Genomic DNA, 21,931 nt, shown 5'->3' on the forward strand with positions numbered 1-21,931 from the left:
TTAGATATATTTTGTAGTTTCTTAATAAAACTACAACTATGGTAATGCCTACAAGCACAATCACACTTGTAACTTGCTCTCTTTCTCACCAATTTTCACTCGCTATTTGGCAATCCCCACATTGGACTAGTTGTAGGACAAATCCATGCTAATGGGGCCATCTGCAAGGTGGAGGCCTAATCTTGAAGTTGAAGACCAAACATGTTTTGTAGCTCTTAAAGGGGGCTTAAGTACTCTCTAGAGTAGCCTTACTACTCTTCTTCCATGCTTCATTACACAAGCTTGAGTTCTTACCTCTTCAAGGAATATTTCAATTTAGGAGCTACACAAATGTCTTCATCTTTTTCAAAATTGAAGCATTAGATAGCATCTATTATTGCTCAATGTTAGTCTATACCATAGGCAACAAGCTAAGGAAGACATTGTTCCTCTTGAAGGCATGTTCTTCTTCTCTTGAAGCTTGGTAAACCCTAGCTAGGGAGGACTATCCAAAGTAGAGTAAAATTGATTCAATTGTCAATGATTCAAGATTCTATCTCATTCTAAATGCTCATGGGAGCCATCTACAACCTTCCTTTTTACCATTCAAGCCAAGATTTGGCCTATTTCTCCTCTTCAAGCACCATTTCTCTATTATGAAGCATGGACAACAATGATAACTGAATTTCCTCCATTAATGCTTTAAGATTTGGGGCTTTTACTCCTTCAATGTCAGAGACATCATCTACATCAGGGCTACTTGTGAATCCTGCAACAAGAATTGGTCATATGGGGAGATCCATCAGCACAAAGAGCTTCTTATGAGTTTGGATTTGGGGAGCTCTTTAGCAATCACTCATATTTTAAATCATAGAAGGCTAAAGAGATCTGGATACTCTTTAAATTGAAGGATTTATTTATTCTTGGGATTGATATAGTGAATCAATCACTAGGAGATAAAGCATTGAAGCTATGGATCATATGGGAGTAATGTGAGAGATGCTATTGGCTTAAATTGATTTATCAAGCTTCACAGATTACAAAAAAGGTACTTATTTCTTGGTCTCTCTTAATCTCATTATATTATTGAGCTATCAAGCCCTTGCTAGAGAGATTTAAGAATTAGTGAGCATTGGATTGAACCCTCATTGCTTGAGTGGATCATAAATCACTTCTCATTTTAATAATCGATCAATTTACTATGACATTGCATTTAATCCCTTTTGCTCAAGATACATTTGTTGTTGGATTTATTGACCTAATCCAATATCTTACTGATAACTTGTTTGTCCATGGAAAAAATAAATGAAATTTCATTGTAAAAGATAAGTCAAGTAGTGAGTCACTGCATGGTAAATCCCTCTTTTTACCCATTTTATCAATTCCATTTCCATTCTATTGCATTACATGGAATGAGCTAGAAGATTACTTCAAGTATTGCACATCATGGTGATTGATTAGAGTGCCACTGCCATGTTGAGATACCTAGTGAGGAAAAGGTAGATGTTGAGGGAGACGGTGGGACAAAAGAGATGTGACCCTCCCTCACTATGGAAGATCCCAAAGGGGTGCAACCAACCGATCTAACGGAAACTTCCCACCTCTCGGTGATTCAAAGCCCATGTAGGAAGCCCATTGTTGGAGTGCGTAAGATTGAAGGCCTAACCATATGGGTTTAGGAAAAAAGGGACGCAAAGAGTAGGGAGAGAAAGAGAGTCAAGATATTCTATAAATCATATTAAAGAAAACTCTAACAAGAATTTGTAAACGCCCTGAACAACGTAGTATGCTTAACAATTATGATATTTGCTTGTTTTCGAGATTTAATATAAAAGAGAATGAACACTTAAAGCTGAAAATGAAAATTACTCACAAAATTACTGCCATGAAAATGTAAAAGTAATGGAGACAAGATTGAGGGTTGAAGATGGGCAACCCCCCCCGAAGGAATGTATTTCTGCTCAACCCAAGTCCCTTAGGGAAGAGCTCAGTTACAATCAACCTGAGAGTGAGAAGAAGTAATTCTCACTCTCACAAGATCATGCAAAGATGTACAAACACACATGCATTATCTGTTATGCAATGATAAGAACTGATTTCTTTACAGTATGAGAGAAGAAAAAGGGGAATTCAGCCTTTCTCCATCGTTGATCAGCAGTACATGGATAAAGCTTCCTTCTTGTAGCTAAAATGGAAGAAAGAGCTCAAGAAGGAGGTGATGTAATGAATTTACAGGCTTGCTATATTGTAAAACAACAGTGATAGAAGAGGGAATATGGAGGAATTTGATAATGGAGAAGTGGGGGATGATGATGGGGATGGATGGGGCCAGTTTCTGGCTATCTGTGGGTGCTGTACATGAGTTTACAGCAAAGAAAAATGATGTTGAATGAAGAAAAACGAGCTCTTATTTATAGGAGGGGAGAGCTAGTACAAAAGGGGAAAGTGGAGTAGCACAAGACAAGTGTCCAGCCACATGTCATGAGATGTGACAAGTGGTGGGACACTTGGAAACTTGTGTGACAAGTGTCTTGACACTTGTCTCTTCTCTATGGCCTTCCTTTTTGGGTTGAATACTGTCAAGAATAGAAACAACCAAATTTAGTAAGCACAGTCAGAGTACATAACTTACTATTTTTAGAATGACATCCCTATTTTTTAGGACTAGCATTTTTAGGCTAATTTGAGGCTCCTAAATTTTAGGGACCTCCTAAAATTTAGGGATCTCCTAAAATTTAGGGACCCCCCCAATATGGGTGTCATATGAAAGCTTTTTCCGTGTACATCGCAAAAATGGTATCCGAATCTTCATGTGACTTTCTTATGCAAAGAAATGTGCATTTCAAGCTTTCAGCCCACACATGCACATTATACAAGCATTTCATGATCATGCCATCTTGTTGATTGTAACTGTTTGTTCTGGTGGATCTAGCCCACACTTCAAGGCATCAATCCTTTCTGTGTGCGAGTCTAACCCTGATATGCGTGAGTTCTAGTCACAGGCGCCCAATCGGGTCATATAGGTGGAAGTGTGAACTATCTTTTCTCTAACCCACCGCGTGGGTCCACCATAACCTATGACCACTCATCAGTGGCCAGCTCCAATGCACTTTTCTTTATATCTAATTAGTGAAAATGAAATAAATTTAATAAATCATTATATAGACAAATTAATGAAAAAGGATACAAATTCTGTTTCTATAGAGTTGTGACAGCCCTCTGGCTTTTATTCAGCTGTCCTCAGCTGAAAAGCTTCTTGATATTGCTGTAGAATATTTGGGTAATCCTTCATGAATTTTTCATCTACCCACTGTGCTTCTGTTGTGGGTAGATTCTTGAATTTTAGTAAGAATTTTCGTGTCACAAGGCCACTTCTCGTGGTTCGATCCTTGAGAAACAAAATCTTTTCAGGTTCCAAGAGTTGCTCGGTTTCTTCAACTTCTGGGGGATCTTCAGTAATGGGTTCCTTTGGTTTTGGTCCTATGTAAGGTTTTAGTAAACTTACATGAAAAGCATTGTGTATTTTCCAATGAGTAGGAAGCTCAAGTCGATAAGAAACTTCATTTATTTTCTCAATCACTTTGAAGGGTCCAAAGTATCTACTAGAGAGCTTTGGAAAAGATGAATTTTGACCAGAACCTTGTTTGAGCCTGCTTTTATCAAACTTTAGCAAGACATATTGACCTTTTTCAAAAGCCAAAGGTCTTCTTCGTTTATCTGCTTGCTTCTTTTGTCGCTCTTGGGCAACTTTGATAGTGGCTCGAACTTGATCCATTGCGGTTTTTAAATCTGAAGCAAACTCATCGGCAGCAAAAATCTTATCTTTAGTGCGAATAATTGGAGGAGGAATCACTTTACCCTGTACTATTTCATTTGGAGCTTTCCCTGTGGATGAGTGCACTGTATTGTTGTAAGCAAACTCCAATAATGGAAGATATTTCTCCCATTGCGACTTATGTTCACTAACATAAGCTTTCAACATATCCAAAAGAGTGAGATTCATCACCTCTGTTTGGCCGTCAGTTTGAGGATGAAAAGCTGAGGAGAACTTTAAAGTGGTTCCCAAATTCTCAAATAAAGCACGCCAAAAGTTACTTGTGAATTTGGAGTCTTTATCTGAAATGATCTCAGAAGGCATACCATGTAATTTGAAGATATGTTGAATGAAAAGTCTTGCAGCTTGTGCGGATTTCAATGTTTTATGACATGGAATAAAATGTGATTGTTTGCTGAATCTATCAATTATGACCCAAATCATATCATGACCTTGAGGTGTTCTTGGAATACCTGAGATGAAATCCATTGTGATAGATTCCCATGGATCTTTGGGCACTAGAAGAGGTTGCAACAATCCTGGAATCTTCTGCCTATCATATTTGGATTTTTGGCATACCAGACAAGCCTCGATGAAGTTATGTGTATCTTTTCATAATGTTGGCCAATAAAAGTAGCACTCAATTGCACTTAGAGTGGCTGCCCTCCCTCTATGCCCTGCATAAGGGGGTTCATGACTTTCTTTAAGCACCTTTTGTCGAACAGGAAGAGTGACACAAAGGCGATTGTTCATGAGAAGGTAACCGTCTTTGATGGAATAATCTGGATGAGAACCTCCTTGCTGTAAATTTGACCAAACTGCTGCAAAATCAGTATCTTCATCATAAGTATTCTTCATCGTTTGAAAATCTTCATGATGAGCCACTGTAATAGTTGCAATGCGAGGCACTCTAGAAAGTGCATCAGCAACTACATTTTGTTTCCCTGGAGTGTACATAATTTGAAAATGAAACATAGACAAGAAATTTTCCCATCTTGCATGTTTCTCCTGCAAATGCTTTTGAGTCTTGAAATACTTCAAGCTTTGATGATCGGTTTTAATAAGGAATTCATTGCCTAAAAGATAATGTTTCCATATCTTTAAAGCATGAACCACTGCTAAGAGCTCCTTTTCATAAATGTCATACCTTTTCTCTACATCATTTAGATGGTGGCTTTCAAAGGCTACGGCATGGCCTTCTTGATTTAGCACTGCACCAATACAATCACCACAAGCATCTGCTTCCATCACAAATGGTTTTACCAGATCTGGAATGATAAGAACAGGTCCAGAAGTAAGAGCTATTTTCAGCTTTGTGAAGGCTGCCTTCTCTTTTTCCTTCCATTGGAAAGAGATCTTCTTCTTTGTAAGGTCATGAAGTGGAGAAGCCATATGTGCAAAATGCTTGATGAAGCGGCGGTAATAAGAACATAAGCCAAGAAATAATCGCACCTCATGTACATCATGAAGATGAGGCCATTCTTGGATTATCCTGATCTTTTCAAGATCCATCTGAATCCCTTCAGAAGAGATGACATGCCCAAGGTAATTTATTTTATGCATGAAAAATTCACTCTTTTTACCATTTACCAAGAGTTGATTTTGTTGTAGTAATTGTAGAACAATTTCCAAGTGTTGATGATGCTCCTCTTCATTCTTGCTAAAGACAAGAATATCATCAAAGAAAGTACCGACATATTGTCGATGCTCTCTAAAGATGCGCTCCATCATTCGATTAAAGGTGGCTGGTGCATTGGTTAATCCGAAAGGAACCACCAAGAATTCATAAAGACCGTATGAAGTGCGGAAAGTAGTTTTGTGTACATCTTGTGGTATTACCCTAATTTGATGATAACCACTCTTTAGATCAATGCGGCTGAAAACCTTTGAGCCTCCTAGACGATCCAAAATGTCGTCAATTCTGGGAATAGGAAACCGATTCTTCACGGTGATTTTGTTGAGGGCTCGATAATCAATGCACATCCTGAATGTGCCATCTTTCTTTTGAACAAGAAGAAGCGGTGAACAAAATGGTGAGCTACTTGGCCTAATTAGCCCACGGTTGAGTAGGTCTTCGACTTGCTTTCTGATTTCTTCTTGTTGAGGACGGCTCACATGGTATGGTGCTATATTAGGAGGAGAACTGCCCGGGATAATATCAATATGATGGTCTTCTGGCCTTTCTGGGGGAAGCTGATAAGGAAGATCTTCCAAAAAACAATCTTTATACTTTTCCAAGAGCTGAAGTTGCTCTTGGTTTTCAGCATTCATATTATCTTTTACATCAGTGACATAAAGTAGACAACATTGAACACAATCCTTAATTGCTCTAGAGACTTGCATATGGCTTATCATAGGTATGGTGTCTCCAGAAACTCCAGCTTGGATCTCGTACTTCTTGCCTTTGTTGGTGAGTTCTACCTTCTTTTTCTGAGAGAAGATGGTTGAATCTACTCTATGATTCCAGGGCATGCCAAGAATCACATCACAACCATCAAGGTCTCCGATACAGAAGGTATCTTCGTCACTGTAGCCTTGAATTTGAAACTTGAGCTTGCCAATGTAGGGTATCACAGTCTTCACTGTGTCACCTTCATCAGCATTTAAAGCTTGGCGAACTTCTGCCGGCGGAGTGTCCATCTCTTCATTCTTTAATCCAAGCTCTTTAGCTAATTGCAAGGAAATAATATTTTCATTCGCCCCAAGATCTATCAAGAATAGTGCTTGCTTACCTTGCAACTGTCCCCAAGCTTTTAATAATTTCCGTGTCTCTGGAGTGTGAGTTGTGTTTGCAACTACATCACTGATAGCATTGATTTTTACTGGCGACTTAGGCTTGTTGTTAGAAACCTTGCTTTGTCCCTTGTTTGGACATTGCTTTGCTATGTGGCCTGTTTGTCCACATTTAAAGCACTTCCCTTCTTTCATGAAGCGTTGCTTTTCTTCTTCGGAAAATTGCTTTGCTTGTGGGTATAGATTGGAGCGAAATTGAGGAGCATTAGGAGGTGCATAGGGCTTCATCTTCTTTTGATTTGATGGCTGCTTTTGCCACTGTTTTTGTCCTTGATTTGGGGCTGAATATTCCTCATCATCAGCTACTCTCTTCTTATCATTCTTTTGGAATGATTTGTTGCCATTGTGCTCCATTTCCCATGTCTCAGCATGGTCAATGAGTTCCCTGAGACTAGAACAATGATAATGATTAAGAGCAGTACGAAGTTTAAAATGCAAACCTCCTTGAAACTTCCTAAGCTTTTCCGAACTGTTGATCTTCTTGAAATGTTGGACCTTCAAAAGTAGCTCCCAAAATCTCTTGGTATAGTCACCAAGTGACTCATTTTTCCTTTGCCAAAGCCGATCCCATTCCATTTTTACATCTCTTTTGAAATGAACAGGAAGAAATTGGCTTTGTATCAGGTGAACAAAGGACCACCATGATTTTGGGGCAGCATGATCATATTCCAACCCCGTCCACCAAGTATGGGCTAAGTCGGTTAAATGTAAAGCTGTAAACTTAATCTTTTCTTTTTCTTTATACTTGTCACGACCATACAAAATTTGAAATTGACGAATAAACTTCAGAAGAAGATCAAGATTTCGGGAACCATCATACATACTGAACTTGATCTTCTTTTCAAGTTGAGATAGTGACTTAGTCTTCTTCTTCTTCTTATGCCTTCGTCCATGCTCAGATATTAAGGTTGAAGATGATGAAGTGCTTGATGGGGATGAAGATGGAGACGAGGGTGAAGAATGTCGACGCCTTTGACGATGATGATGTCTTCCACGAGAAGGGTGTGACTCTTCATTACTAGAAGAGGATCCATCAGAATAGGCGCCAGATGACTTTGAAGAAGAGGATGAGCTTCGACGTGATCTCTTTCTTTGTCTTGAAGTAGAATGGGACTGCCTCTTAGAAGTAGTTGGACTTCTTAATCGGCTCCTTTCATTGGTATGGCTTTGTCTCCTTGAAGTAGATGGGCTTCTTTCCTTGAATTCTTTGGGATTCTCAACTTTTTCTAGTTTGAGAAGTTGCTCACGAATTTGCTGATTCTCCTCTCTAAGACTTTGAATGGCTTGAAGGATAGCACTCGATTGATCCATTGAGACTAAAGAAAAAAAATATGCTCAAGCACTCAATGCAAGGGCTGAAAACAAACAAACTTATAGTTGTAAGCACTACCAGTGTTGGGGGTGAGGACCAAGCCAAAGCTCTGATACCACTGTAAACGCCCTGAACAACGTAGTATGCTTAACAATTATGATATTTGCTTGTTTTCGAGATTTAATATAAAAGAGAATGAACACTTAAAGCTGAAAATGAAAATTACTCACAAAATTACTGCCATGAAAATGTAAAAGTAATGGAGACAAGATTGAGGGTTGAAGATGGGCAACCCCCCCCCCCCCCCCGAAGGAATGTATTTCTGCTCAACCCAAGTCCCTTAGGGAAGAGCTCAGTTACAATCAACCTGAGAGTGAGAAGAAGTAATTCTCACTCTCACAAGATCATGCAAAGATGTACAAACACACATGCATTATCTGTTATGCAATGATAAGAACTGATTTCTTTACAGTATGAGAGAAGAAAAAGGAGAATTCAGCCTTTCTCCATCGTTGATCAGCAGTACATGGATAGAGCTTGCTTCTTGTAGCTAAAATGGAAGAAAGAGCTCAAGAAGGAGGTGTTGTAATGAATTTACAGGCTTGCTGTCTTGTAAAACAACAGTGATAGAAGATGGAATATGGAGGAATTTGATAATGGAGAAGTGGGGGATGATGATGGGGATGGATGGGGCCAGTTTCTGGCTATCTGTGGGTGCTGTACATGAGTTTACAGCAAAGAAAAATGATGTTGAATGAAGAAAAACGAGCTCTTATTTATAGGAGAGGGGAGAGCTAGTACAAAAGGGGAAAGTGGAGTAGCACAAGACAAGTGTCCAGCCACATGTCATGAGATGTGACAAGTGGTGGGACACTTGGAAACTTGTGTGACAAGTGTCTTGACACTTGTCTCTTCTCTATGGCCTTCCTTTTTGGATTGAATACTGTCAAGAATAGAAACAACCAAATTTAGTAAGCACAGTCAGAGTACAGAACTTACTATTTTTAGAATGACATCCCTATTTTTTAGGACTAGCATTTTTAGGCTAATTCGAGGCTCCTAAATTTTAGGGACCTCCTAAAATTTAGGGATCTCCTAAAATTTAGGGACCCCCCCAATATGGGTGTCATATGAAAGCTTTTTCCGTGTACATCGCAAAAATGGTATCCGAATCTTCATGTGACTTTCTTATGCAAAGAAATGTGCATTTCAAGCTTTCAGCCCACACATGCACATTATACAAGCATTTCATGATCATGCCATCTTGTTGATTGTAACTGTTTGTTCTGGTGGATCTAGCCCACACTTCAAGGCATCAATCCTTTCTGTGTGCGAGTCTAACCCTGATATGCGTGAGTTCTAGTCACAGGCGCCCAATCGGGTCATATAGGTGGAAGTGTGAACTATCTTTTCTCTAACCCACCGCGTGGGTCCACCATAACCTATGACCACTCATCAGTGGCCAGCTCCAATGCACTTTTCTTTATATCTAATTAGTGAAAATGAAATAAATTTAATAAATCATTATATAGACAAATTAATGAAAAAGGATACAAATTCTGTTTCTATAGAGTTGTGATAGAATTCCACATAACTCTTAATAAACACTTCTATGTACAATTGAGCAAAATCAATCAAGCTAAGAAACTTTGCATCCAACTCAATGGCTTAGACAAAACTCTTCTTGAGACAATAACTCAGACTCTTATCTCAGTCTAAAAGGAGCTTATACCAATGATACAAAGTACTTTATTCAAAACAATGGTTTTGGATCACTCTAAATGACTCAAATGATGCATATAGCCACCCAGATACTATTCAGTCCCAAAACTCTTGAATTCCGTGATTAAAAACCTTTCTTTTTGTTGTCAAGACTCACCTACAATGGTAGATGTTCAACAACGCAAATCTATTTTGAAATTGTCTTTGCTTGGTTAAGCCTTTGGGGAAGAAAGCACTCGTATCAAGCCACATATACTTGAATTCTTTGCTCACAACACTTCAGCCCTATATTTCTTGTGTATTATGTAGTAGCAAAATAATTCCTTTATGTAGTTCCAAAAGCACTCTAAAGAGGGTTCTTCATATACTTTAAGCATACACTCACTATAGACAAGCATATGCATCAGATATTGATGCTTGTGCTCAATGACTCATGTCAAAAATTCAAAACATCAATATATAGTTTGAATACCCTGTCGTACCTTGTTTCCCACGTCTCATATGAGCTACAAACTTATTTGCTAGTCCAAACCATACCTTGAAGATCTAGGAAGTATACGTCATAAGGGTAAAAATAAGGCCCACGAGAAGTATGCTCAACAAATTAGAGATTTCATGCTAGATAATACATCTTGCAAAAGATGTCTTGAATGATCCTAAAGCATATGAGATGGACCATGTATATAGAGAGTTTTTGAGTACTTATGAGGAAGCCTATGAGGCTCATATACTACTGGATGCAAAAAAGCAAAAAGAGTTTGGAGACACTATTGATGTGTTGACTAGCCAGTCCACAAATGCCTTAGAAGAGTCTGTGATGGAGGAGTCAACCATTGCATATGTGGATTTTCTTAGTGTGTATGAAGAGGCTTATGAAGCTCATATTTTACTAGATGCAAGGAGAAGGTTGTAGCTTGATTCCCACATTGCTTTTTAAGGCAGGAACGCTAGTTGAGAGAAGGACTTCTAAGTTCATGGAGGATCGTTCACAACATATAAGAAAAGAGCATTCGAACTATGAAGCTTCATGGTTCTCATCTAATGGCTCTACTATCTGGTATTACTACAGGTAGAAGCAACGAGCTACAACCTTATTCTTTTTTTTGACTTGCAAGATATCTTCCCCAAAAGCATCAACCTTTCCAAATTGTCTCCTATTTTTCATGCTTACTTTCCACTAAACCTTAAACCCAAAAATCACTCTCTTTTTCCTCAAAGCAAGGCATGTGTGTTTAATTCATCAAGTGTGCACCCACTCTTCATCATCATTTCTATTGCCTTATTTTCTTATCTCATTGCCAGAGATACCCAAGGACTATGGTGCTCAAGTGGTGGCATTAGAGCTTAGTCTTCTTGACATTCTCAATTCCTTGCATTTAATGCATTTGTAGCTTTGACAAGAAACATTAATATTTCAAACACTTCTTGTGCTCTTGCGAGCAAGCCACATTTTGCATACATAGCCATGTCTTCTTCCACTGACCCATTTTCAACAACCTTATCATGTAACTCCTAGCCTATATCTCAAGTGCTCACAAGCTTCAAATGGCAAGCCAAGGTATAAACATTAGGAGAGATGCCCTTGAACTACATTGGTTTGAAACAATTTAGTGCTGTTGTACTTCATCCATCTTGCATATCAAGTTTTATTGCGAACCTATCCCATGCACTCCTTACCACATCATGCATGAGAAATCTGTAGGTTTCCCATAGAGAGCAATAATTTGCATGATAGTGGAGGGTAGTATGATGCATTTCATATTGTCTAGCAAGTGTGTACACATTATATATCAACAAATCATAAGAGGCTACACCTTGAGATCGAAGATCTCATGAAAACTGATGTAGTAACTATTGCATGTTACTATCAAATATCTTATGTGGTAGGAAAGAGGAATTAAAACTCAAAGGCAACTTTCTTAGAAAGCATTGAAAGGGATGGATAGGATGCTTATGCATCTTGAGCACCAAGGGAAAGTGATTGAAGAGAGAGTGGCATTGCAAAACCTATTTTCAAAACCTTTAGCAAGAAAGAATCATCATGTCTAACATAGAGCAAATCCAGATGGCTCCAGGTTTCCAAATGTTGCATTGAACAAAAGGTATAACCATGGTCAAGGGGGGATAACCAAGACCACATATGCTATAGTAACCATGGTTGCAAGAGATCGAGCCTTACTAGCCAAATTCACACTTGCCAGCCAGATTTGAGGTGCATATACGTGGGGGCAACAACAAGTTGCACTTCTACTCAAGGGCTTCCCTCCCCTCCCATGCCAGATCCTCTTCTTGTCAAAATGAAGGCTTTTCCTATTCATTACATGATGCATGCGCCATATTGGTGACTTATATGCACCACTACACATGGGCGCACACAAAGACAGAGAGAGACACTCATGCATGTAGATACGTACATACATATAAATGAATATATAAAAGGAGAAATAAAGAGAGAGGGTTCATTAGATGTAGTCCTCCTTCTCTCTCATGTGCTTTTCTAATGATAAATTAGTTGAACTATGATAGGTCTTGCATGGGAGGCTTAGACTCTATTTGCTCTAGAATTAGTGTCTCAACAATCTCAACTTGGATTCTATTGCTTATAAAGTTTGCCTCTTGAGAGTTTTTGACCATTCAACCTTATGTTAACTCTTCTTTTTGTAAACTCCCTTATGTGATGCATGTGTGAATTGTCATGTGCAAATCTGTATAATTTATGTAAGCTAAAATTAGGTGCCTATAGTTTGTTTTCAAACTCTTTTCTCTTTGTTGCCTTGGAGAGTCTCCCACCTACGGTGAGAGGATTGATATTGCATTATCTCATTTGAAAGTTAGAGATTAATATCCTTTTATCTCTCCTTTGAAATTTTAAAGTTTTCTTCTTATCCACATAAAGTGTACGTGAATGAGAAGGGAACCTAAACCTTACGATTAATGCAACAAGGCATGGCCAATAGCAAGGAGGCAATTGGCTATTGGCATGTTGAATGGATAAGCTCTTAAAAAAGAGCAAAGATGGAATTGCTTCCCTCTTTTGATAATCCATAAAGGTGGGTTAACAATTGAAAACTCTTTGAGAAGTAGTGTCAATTTTATTAAAAATTTTAAAGATTTAGGATATCCATTCAAGTTCAAAATAAGGGTGTACTATCGTGCGCTAGAGCATTGCCCTTTTGTTTTGGTTTTTTTTGGGCTTGAAAAGTAACTTGGGATAAGTTGATTTGCTTGATTGCTTGGTTTACTTGTTTTTAGAAGCTTGTTCTTGATGTCAAGTAGTTTTTGATTCATGCATAATTGTAGAAGCTTATTCTTTATATCAAGTATATTTTTATTGATATTGAATGAATAATGTATTGTAATCTTACCAATATAGTGGAATTATTAATGGGATTATTGAAGGGAGTGACCCCTGAAGTGGAAGCACAGAGTGGAAGCAAGAGCTATGGTGGAAGGAGCAAGAGCAAGAGAGAGAGAGACACACACACTATGTGGGAACTCCAATAGTCACAATGTATGACCAACCTTCCCTTTATTCAAATGTCACTAAACGAATAAAGAATGAAGTGAGAGTATGGGCATCTGCCACTTGCAGTGTACATGTGTGCGGATATGTGGGTACTGTCAATGTAACTAATACATGGGCAGCTAGGCATAGGCGCCTTTACCCCCAACAATCTCCCACTTAAAGCTGAATGTGTCCCTAGTGAGGAGAGAACAAGAAAAAAAAGTGACAAAGTACAAATGCACATAAGTACAATAGGATGAGGAAAGACATCATCTCATCCAATGTCCATCAACTTTCTAAGGAAGGCAAAATGCTCAATTGAGAGACTTTTGGTGAGCAGATCTGCAGGATTTTGATCAATTGAGATCTTGGCAAGCTCAATGGACTTATCCTCAATGACCTCTCAAATAAAGTGGTAACGCACCTCAATGTGCTTTGTCTTCACATGGAAGACCATATTCTTGGCCAACTGAATAGTACTCATAGAATATGAATGCAGTGTAGGGATCACATCAGTAATGCCAAGGTCTGCCACTAGATAGCCTAACCAGAGAGCCTCTTTGCAAGCCTTAGTGGCTGTAACATACTCTACCTCTATAGTAGATAGGGCCGTGAATTTTTGTACCTTGGATATCCAAGAAATAGCACCTCGAGCAAAGTTGAAGACATAGCCAGAGGTGAACTTCCTACTGTCTGCATGTCCTACATAATCATAGTCAATGTATCCCATGACTTTTGTATCATGGCGGCCATAACATATGCACATAGCCACTGTGCCCTTCAACTACCTCATGATATTCTTAACGACATCCAATGTCATTTGCCAGGTGTAGACATATAGCATGCCACAACTCCCACTGCAAATGCAATGTTAGGATAAGTGGCTAGCATGGCATACTGTAAAATATACACGGCGCAGCGAACAGAATCTGAGAAAGAGATAGAGAGTACACAACAGATAAGAGGAGAATCAGTAAATTCTTTAAGTCCAAACAACTGATACAAAGATGGCTCTGTCCACCCATGCGCTTCCACTGTGTGAAGCTTAGATGGCGATCTAGACAGAAGATAGGTGAAGAGCTTAAGGCTAGCTGGAACAACAACTCTGACTGGGTGAAAGATGAGTGAGTGATGGCTGCGAAGGGGTTTAGCTTTTATAGCCTGCGAAGGTCGTTAGGTCGGCCTGTTGACCGACCTACCATATGAGCCTCCACTAGTCAGCCAGGGAATATTCCAGGGAATATTCCCTTTACCATCGGGCTGGGGGCACTGCCCACGTACCCCCGCCAGGGGGGCCACTGGCCCCCTTGGGACCCCCCAGCCAGGGGCCGCTTCCGCGGCCCCCAGACCCCACAATAGGGACCCCTTTTAACTCCCTTACCACGCAACTCAATGCAATGTGCCTCGATTTGCTACCAGCTTAACCATTCCGTCTAACCCAAAGATTAGACCCACAACAGTCACCTTTTTTCCATCCAGTCACATAGACCTCATCTGATATACAAGTCAGGACTCAACCAATGTCCGGGATCACATTTGGCTTCTCCTCATAATGGGGGCCTTACAACTTTGAGCACCATGGATCATTGGTAGCACCTAATGAGGGTGGGGCATTGATCATATCTAACACCCCCCCTCAATGTCCACCCATAGGTGAACTATCTTCTCGGCCCAATGCCGAGTCTCTGAAGATGAACTTGAAGCAGATCCTTCGTAAGTGCTTTGGTGAAGATATCTGCTCCATTCTCCTCTGTTGGACAGTAGACCAATTCCACTATCCCATCCTCCATCAAATCACGCACATAGTGATACTGGATCTCTATATGTTTGGTGCGTGCATGAAACACTGGATTTTTGGCAATGGCGATGCAACTCTGATTGTCACATCTCAGCACAGTTGGTTCTTCATCCTGCACTCCCATATGCCATAGAATCCTTCTCAACCATACGACCTCACATGCAGCAAAACAAGCTGCCTTGTACTCTGCTTCGGTAGAAGACAATGCCACTGTTGGTTGCTTCTTACTAATCCAAGAGAAAATTCCTGAACCCAAAGAGAAACAATAACCAGAAACTGACTTCCTGGAATCAATGTCTCCTGCCCAATCTGAGTCACAGTTCCCCACAAGAGAAGTTCCGAAACTGTATGTGATACCATAGTCAAGAGTTTTCTTCAAGTATTTGAGCACCCGCATCCCAGCCTTCCAATGACTCTCATGAGGTTTGTTTGAGAACCTGCTCAAAACACCAACAGCAAAACTGATATCTGGTCTGGTGTTACACAAGTAGATCAGACTGCCGACCAACCTCCTATACCTCCCAATGTCTGCTAGTGCTGATGTATCCTCGACGGATAACTTTGCATTCACCTCCATAGGTGTAGCTATCTCCTTGCACTCGGTCATGCCAAATGCCTTCAAGATCTCCCATGCATACTTCTTCTGAGAGATGAAGATCTTTCCTGGCTCTTGCCAGACTTCAATCCCCAAACAATAGTGTAGCAAGCCTAAGTCTGTCATTTCAAACTCAGAACTCAAAGCCTTTCGAGTTTGGTTGATCATATCTTCATAGTCACCTGTAATAAGAAGGTCGTCCACATATAGGACAATCACTATAGACTTTTTACCATCCCTGTAAACATACAAGTTAGCATCTGAGGCACATCTTTTGAAGTTTAGGTTTAAAAAGAACCTATCTATCCGCTGGTACCATGCTCTGGGGGCTTGTTTCAGCCCATACAATGCCTTCTTCAGTTTATACACTTTGTTCTCAGAATGGGGGGCATCAAACCCTGGTGACTGAGCCACGTACACCTCCTCCTTGAGGTCACCATTTAAGAACGCTGACTTAACATCCATTTGGTACACTGGCCACTTCTTATGGGTAGCCACTGCAAGTACCGTGCGAATAGTGGTCATTCTGGCAGTTGGGGCAAATGACTCTTGAAAATCAAACCCTTCAACTTGTGAAAATCCTTGGGCAACCAGTCTAGCTTTGTACTTTTCTAAGGTACCATCAGCCTTGTACTTTACCTTCCAGATCCACTTGGTGCCAATAACCTTCCGCTTTGCCACTAGCTCCCAAGTGTCATTCTTCATTATGCTGTCATACTCTGCCTGCATAGCAGCCTTCCATGATGGATCTGCAAGTGCTTCTTCTAAGTCAGTTGGCTCCTTTACTTCTCTCATAATCTCAACCATCAAGGCCATATTGACTATGTGAGCAGAAGCCCTCCTTTGCTCCTCTATTCTCTGAGACCTCCTTGGACCGTCTGCCTTCTCCTCAACAGATGCAGGCATAGGATTATTGTGGTCATAGAGCTGCTTCACCCAGCGCGGCAATGGCTTTTCCGGTGGGGTGATGTCAGGTTGGTGAACTTTTTCCTCATCATCTGAAGATGATTCTTCCTCCTCCTTAAGGATAGGGATAGCTCTCGGGATAGGTTCATAGTGGACTACTTCTTCGCTTGATGATAAAGTGGAAGAACTTGCCTTCTCCTCCTCCACTGTATGCGGCTCCTCCTTGAACACCACATCACGGCTCGCGATGATCTTCTTTGCCTCTTGGTCATATAATTTGTAAGCCTTCTGCTCATCACTATAACCCAAGAAGATACATTTTCTGCTTTTTGGTTGTAACTTGTTTCTCTTCTTATCTGGAACATGTGCATAACATTCACATCCAAAAATTCTGAAATGTGAGACAGATGGTTTCTTACCAGTGTAAGCCTCATGAGGTGTTTTTCCCTTGAGAGCCTTTGTATAGCTCCGATTTAGAATGTAGACTACAGTATTAACAGCTTCAGCCCAAAAATGGTTACGCAATCCCTTGCCCTTTAGCATGCATCTTGCCATCTCCACAATGGTGTGATTTCTGCGTTCCACAACATCGTTCTGCTGAGGTGTGTGAGGCGTCGTCAATTGACGCTTGATCCCTTTGCTCTTGCAAAAGCCTTCAAACTCCTTTGAGTTGAACTCACCACCACCATCTGTTCTAAATTTCTTCACACTTTTCCCTGTTTCATTCTCAACAAGTATTAGCCATTCTTTAAACTTACCAAAAGCTTGAGCCTTATCACGAAGGAAGTACACCCACATCTTCCTACTGTAGTCGTCGACAATCAACATAAAATAAGAAGATCCCCCCAAGGCCTGTGTAGGCATCTTACCACACAAGTCAGCATGCACCAACTCTAGAGGAGCCTGTGCTCTATTCTTGCTTTCTTGTGGAAATGCCTTTCTTTGTTGCTTGCCCATCATACAAGCTTCACATGGTTCCTTCAATTCAGTTATTGTAGGTAGGTGAGCAACCATACCTTGCTTTTGCATCTCCTTCAATACTACAAATCCGATGTGTCCAAACCTTTCATGCCAAAGCTTACTTGTGCCCACTCCAACGGTGGCTGTAAGAGCACTTAGCTCATACAGGTTGTTCCTTCTTTCTCCTTTGCCAACAATTGTGCCAGCACTATCAATAATTTCTATACCTATCTTCTTGAACCTCACTTCATGACCAAGATCAGTTATGGCAGCAACTGATAAGAGATTTCTCCTGATTTCAGGAACATACAACACATTTGAAAGCTTTTTGACTTCACCATTTGCAGCAACAAAAGAAATAGTACCTGTGCCCGCAGCACGGCATTTAGCATCATTTCCAACCGTCACAGTGATGGATTCTTGTAGAGGCTGCATAGAACTGTATAGACCTTTCTTGTTGGTCATGTGACGGGAGGCCCCACTATCCAACACCCAAGAGTCAGTGGTAGATTCTTCTTGCGCCGAGGAGCACACTTCCTCAATGGTCGCCATGAATAATTCCAACTCTGCTTCAGTCGTATTGGCTGTCTCTTTCCCTTTACTTTTAAGGGTACCATTCTTTTCATCTGCCTTCTTGACACGACAATCTGCAATTACATGTCCTTTCTTCTTACAGTAGAAACACTCTCCTTGAAACTTCTTCTTGCCGCCCTTCTTCTTTTTGTCACCATCATTTTTGGTGGAGGAAACACCTTTGCCTTTTGCATTGGCAGAGAATGCAGCATCTCCATTGTTGCTTCCTTCTCGGGCTTTCAGTCTCAACTCCTCCTCCATTAATAATGCACAAAACTCCTCAAAAGTCAAAGCTTGAGGTCTCACCTGAGTATTAAGGGCAGTTACTAGTCCATCAAACTTTTGTGGACAAATCCGAAGACACCTCCGAGCTAGCTCTTCGCTAGTCTTTTGTATCCCAGTGCCAGCCATCTGGTCGCGCAGATTCTTAATCCGAGTGATGAATGCTTTAACCGTCTCTCCTTCAGCAAACTTCTCCGCTACTAGTTGATTCTCCAAGTTTTGAATCCTTGTTTGGTTTCGCGTTTCGTACTGACTCCTTAGTACATTCCAAGCCTCTGACGCTTTGGTTGTATGCTGAATCAGAGTCAAAACACTGTCAGAACAGCTTGTAACTAAGGCACACAATGCATCTGCATTCCTTCGTTTCCAAGCTCGTAGAAGATCTGCATTTGGAGGAATCATCACACTAGGATTTGATGGGTCGGGGGTAGGCTGTGGTTCTGCGTCAGTCCCCAGCACAGTCTCCAGAAGCTCATAAGAATCAAGGATAGTTGTAATTTTGAACTTCCACAAGGTGTAGTTTGTACCATCTAACTTGCCTTCGATGAAGGTTAGTGGACGAATCCTCAGTGTTTGAATAGCCGGTACAGCAGCACCACCTCCTGCACCGCTTCCTGATGCGCTAGAACCGCTTCCCGGAGTCGACATCGTTTCTCTTTGCTGTTGAAGCCTTTGCCTCTTGCACGCTCTCCGATCTCTAGAGCCCCCTGGGCTCTGATACCATGTAAAATATACACGGTGCAGCGAACAGAATCTGAGAAAGAGATAGAGAGTACACAACAGATAAGAGGAGAATCAGTAAATTCTTTAACTCCAAACAACTGATACAAAGATGGCTCTGTCCACCCGTGCGCTTCCACTGTGTGAAGCTTAGATGGCGATCTAGACAGAAGATAGGTGAAGAGCTTAAGGCTAGTTGGAACAACAACTCTGACTGGGTGAAAGATGAGTGAGTGATGGCTGCGAAGGGGTTTAGCTTTTATAGCCTGCGAAGGTCGTTAGGTCGGCCTGCTGACCGACCTACCATATGAGCCTCCACTAGTCGGACAGGAAATATTCCAAGGAATATTCCCTTTACCATCGGTCGGGGGCGCTGCCCCCGGACCCCCACCAGGGGGGCCGCTGGCCCCCCTGGGACCCCCCAGCCAGGGGCCGCTTCCGCGGCCCCCAGACCCCACAATAGGGGCCCCTTTTAACTCCCTTACCACGCAACTCAATGCAATGTGCCTCGAGTTGCTACCAGCTTAACCACTCCGTCTAACCCAAAGATTAGACCCACAACAGTCACCTTTTTGCCATCCGGTCACATAGACCTCATCTGATATACAAGTCAGGACTCAACCAATGTCCGGGCTCACATTTGGCTTCTCCTCAAAATGGGGGCCTTACAACTTTGAGCACCATGGATCATTGGTAGCACCTAATGAGGGTGGGGCATTGATCATATCTAACACATACATCAAACTGTCCACTACAAATGCATAAGGGATCTTGGCCATTTCGGCCTTCTGCTCTTCAGACACTGCGGACAATCCACATAACTAACCTTCACGTGAGAAGATAAATGATAGCCAATAGGCTTAGCATCCTACAAATGAAACCTTTAAAGGACCTTTTGGATGTACTCCTTGTGTGATGGCAAGTAGAGGATCCCCTTAGAGTGAATGTGCATAATGCACATCCCAAGAATATGTGAGGCATGTCCCATGTCCTTCATCTCAAATCTCTTCTTGAGCTAACCTTTCAAGGCATCCAGCTTATCATGACCACTTCAACAATCAATATATCATCATAGAGGATCAAAATCATAAGACTACCATCACAAGCCTTCTTCATGTATAAACATGGATTCATATTATTGTGAGAATATCCTTGTGAATGCATAAAGGCACCAAACTTGTAATACCATTCCTTAGGTGCCTGCTTAAGGCCATAAAGACTCTTGCAATTTACACACTAGGTGTTCCTTGCTAGGTTCTAGAAAGCCCTTAGGCTGCTCCATGTAAATATCATCATGCAAGTCCCCATGAAGAAAAGCCGTCTTGACATCCATCTGATAAAGATCCAAGTGAAGCTAAGCAACCAAAGCTAGTACCAAGCATAGGGTAGTCATCTTCACAACATCAGAAAAGACTTCATTAAACTCCACACCATATTCTTGCTTGAAGCCCTTAGCAACCAATCTAGCCTTGAATCCCGACTTGGGGTGTCCAGGGATACTTTTTAACTTATACACCTACTTGCATGGCAAAGCATGCTTACCATTAGGCAAAGAAACCAAATCCCACGTATGATTTTTCTGCAGTGAGTCATACTCTGACTGCATGGCCCTCTCCCAAGAGTGACTATCACCTTTGTGCATGGCCTCATCATAAATAAGAGGCTCACTAGCATTTGTCACCATAACATAATCCATAGAGGGCTCAAACCCTATAGGTTATCATCTATCTCTAGTAGACCTATGGAGTATCAGGGACTTGGGCCATTGGAGCATTAGCCACTGTTGCAGCTATCTAGCTAGCAGTATAATAGCAAGAAGCTCCTCCTGAAATATTACCATGTGTACCTCAATGACATGCTCAAGCTACTTATGCATTTTATCCTCATGGAAAATAGCATCATGGATGTGGATAACCTTCTGAGCCTCCAGATCTCATAGGCAATAGCCCATGTCACATGTATCCTCATAACTAAGAAAGACACATTTCCTAGACTTAGGATCCAACTTATTGTGCTTGTTCTTCAGTACTACATGGTAGAAAGCCTCGCAACCAAAGACACGTAAATGAGTATATGAGAGAGGTTTTCCAGACCATACCTCCTCTACAATCTGATGGCCAAGAGCAATACATGGGAACCGATTTATCAAGTGTACGGCAGTAGTGACTGCCTTAGTCCAAAAGTGTTGTGGTAATCTTGCCTGGCTAAGGATACTATGAACTCGCTTGTGAATTGTTCTATCCATGTGCTTAGCCATACCATTCTGGGGTGGGGTGTACAAGGAGGTCAGCTGATGCTTAATACCCCTCTTGTCACAAAATTGCTCAAAGGCTTTAGAGACATACCCACCCCCATTATTTGACCTTAGACATTTCAGCCTAGATCCAGATTGGTTCACTACAAGGATATGAGAGTATAGCAATGCTCATTAGTGACGAGAAATAGCGGCGTCACTATTTGCGATGCTATTAGTGGAAACCCGAGCGTGTCATTTTTCGCGGATTCACGAAAGAGAGAGCGAAAGGGAGAGCAAGAGGGAGAGCGAGCATCTTGCTGAGAGGGAGAGAAAGAGAGAAAGAAGGAGAAAGAAGGCTTCTCACCGCCACCGCTGCCGCCGCCACCGTTTGGAAGAAGAGGAGGAGGTGTACAGAGGGCGAAGATGAGCCGCTGTCGCAAAGATGACCCGCCAAACCCTTCTTCCGGTGAGTGCATTGTCCATTCTTGCTTTGCTTTTGTGTTTTCTCTCTCTCTTTTACTTGTTTTTGGTATAATTCGTGTGTATTGAGAGAGGGAGAGGAAATGAGAGAGAAAGAGAGGGAGAGGGAGAGGGAGGGAGAGGAAATGAGAGAGGGAGAGGGAGAGGGAATGAGAGGGAAAGACATGGAGAGGGAGAGGGAGAGAGAGAGAGAGAAAGAGAGGGAGATGGAGAGGGGGAGGGAGAGAAAATGGGAGAGGGAGAGGGAGTTTTCTCT

This window comes from Lygodium microphyllum, chromosome 12 (assembly GCF_053477565.2).
Source record: "Lygodium microphyllum isolate KBCC chromosome 12, Lygodium_microphyllum_v1.1.10, whole genome shotgun sequence".
NCBI lineage: Eukaryota > Viridiplantae > Streptophyta > Polypodiopsida > Schizaeales > Lygodiaceae > Lygodium > Lygodium microphyllum.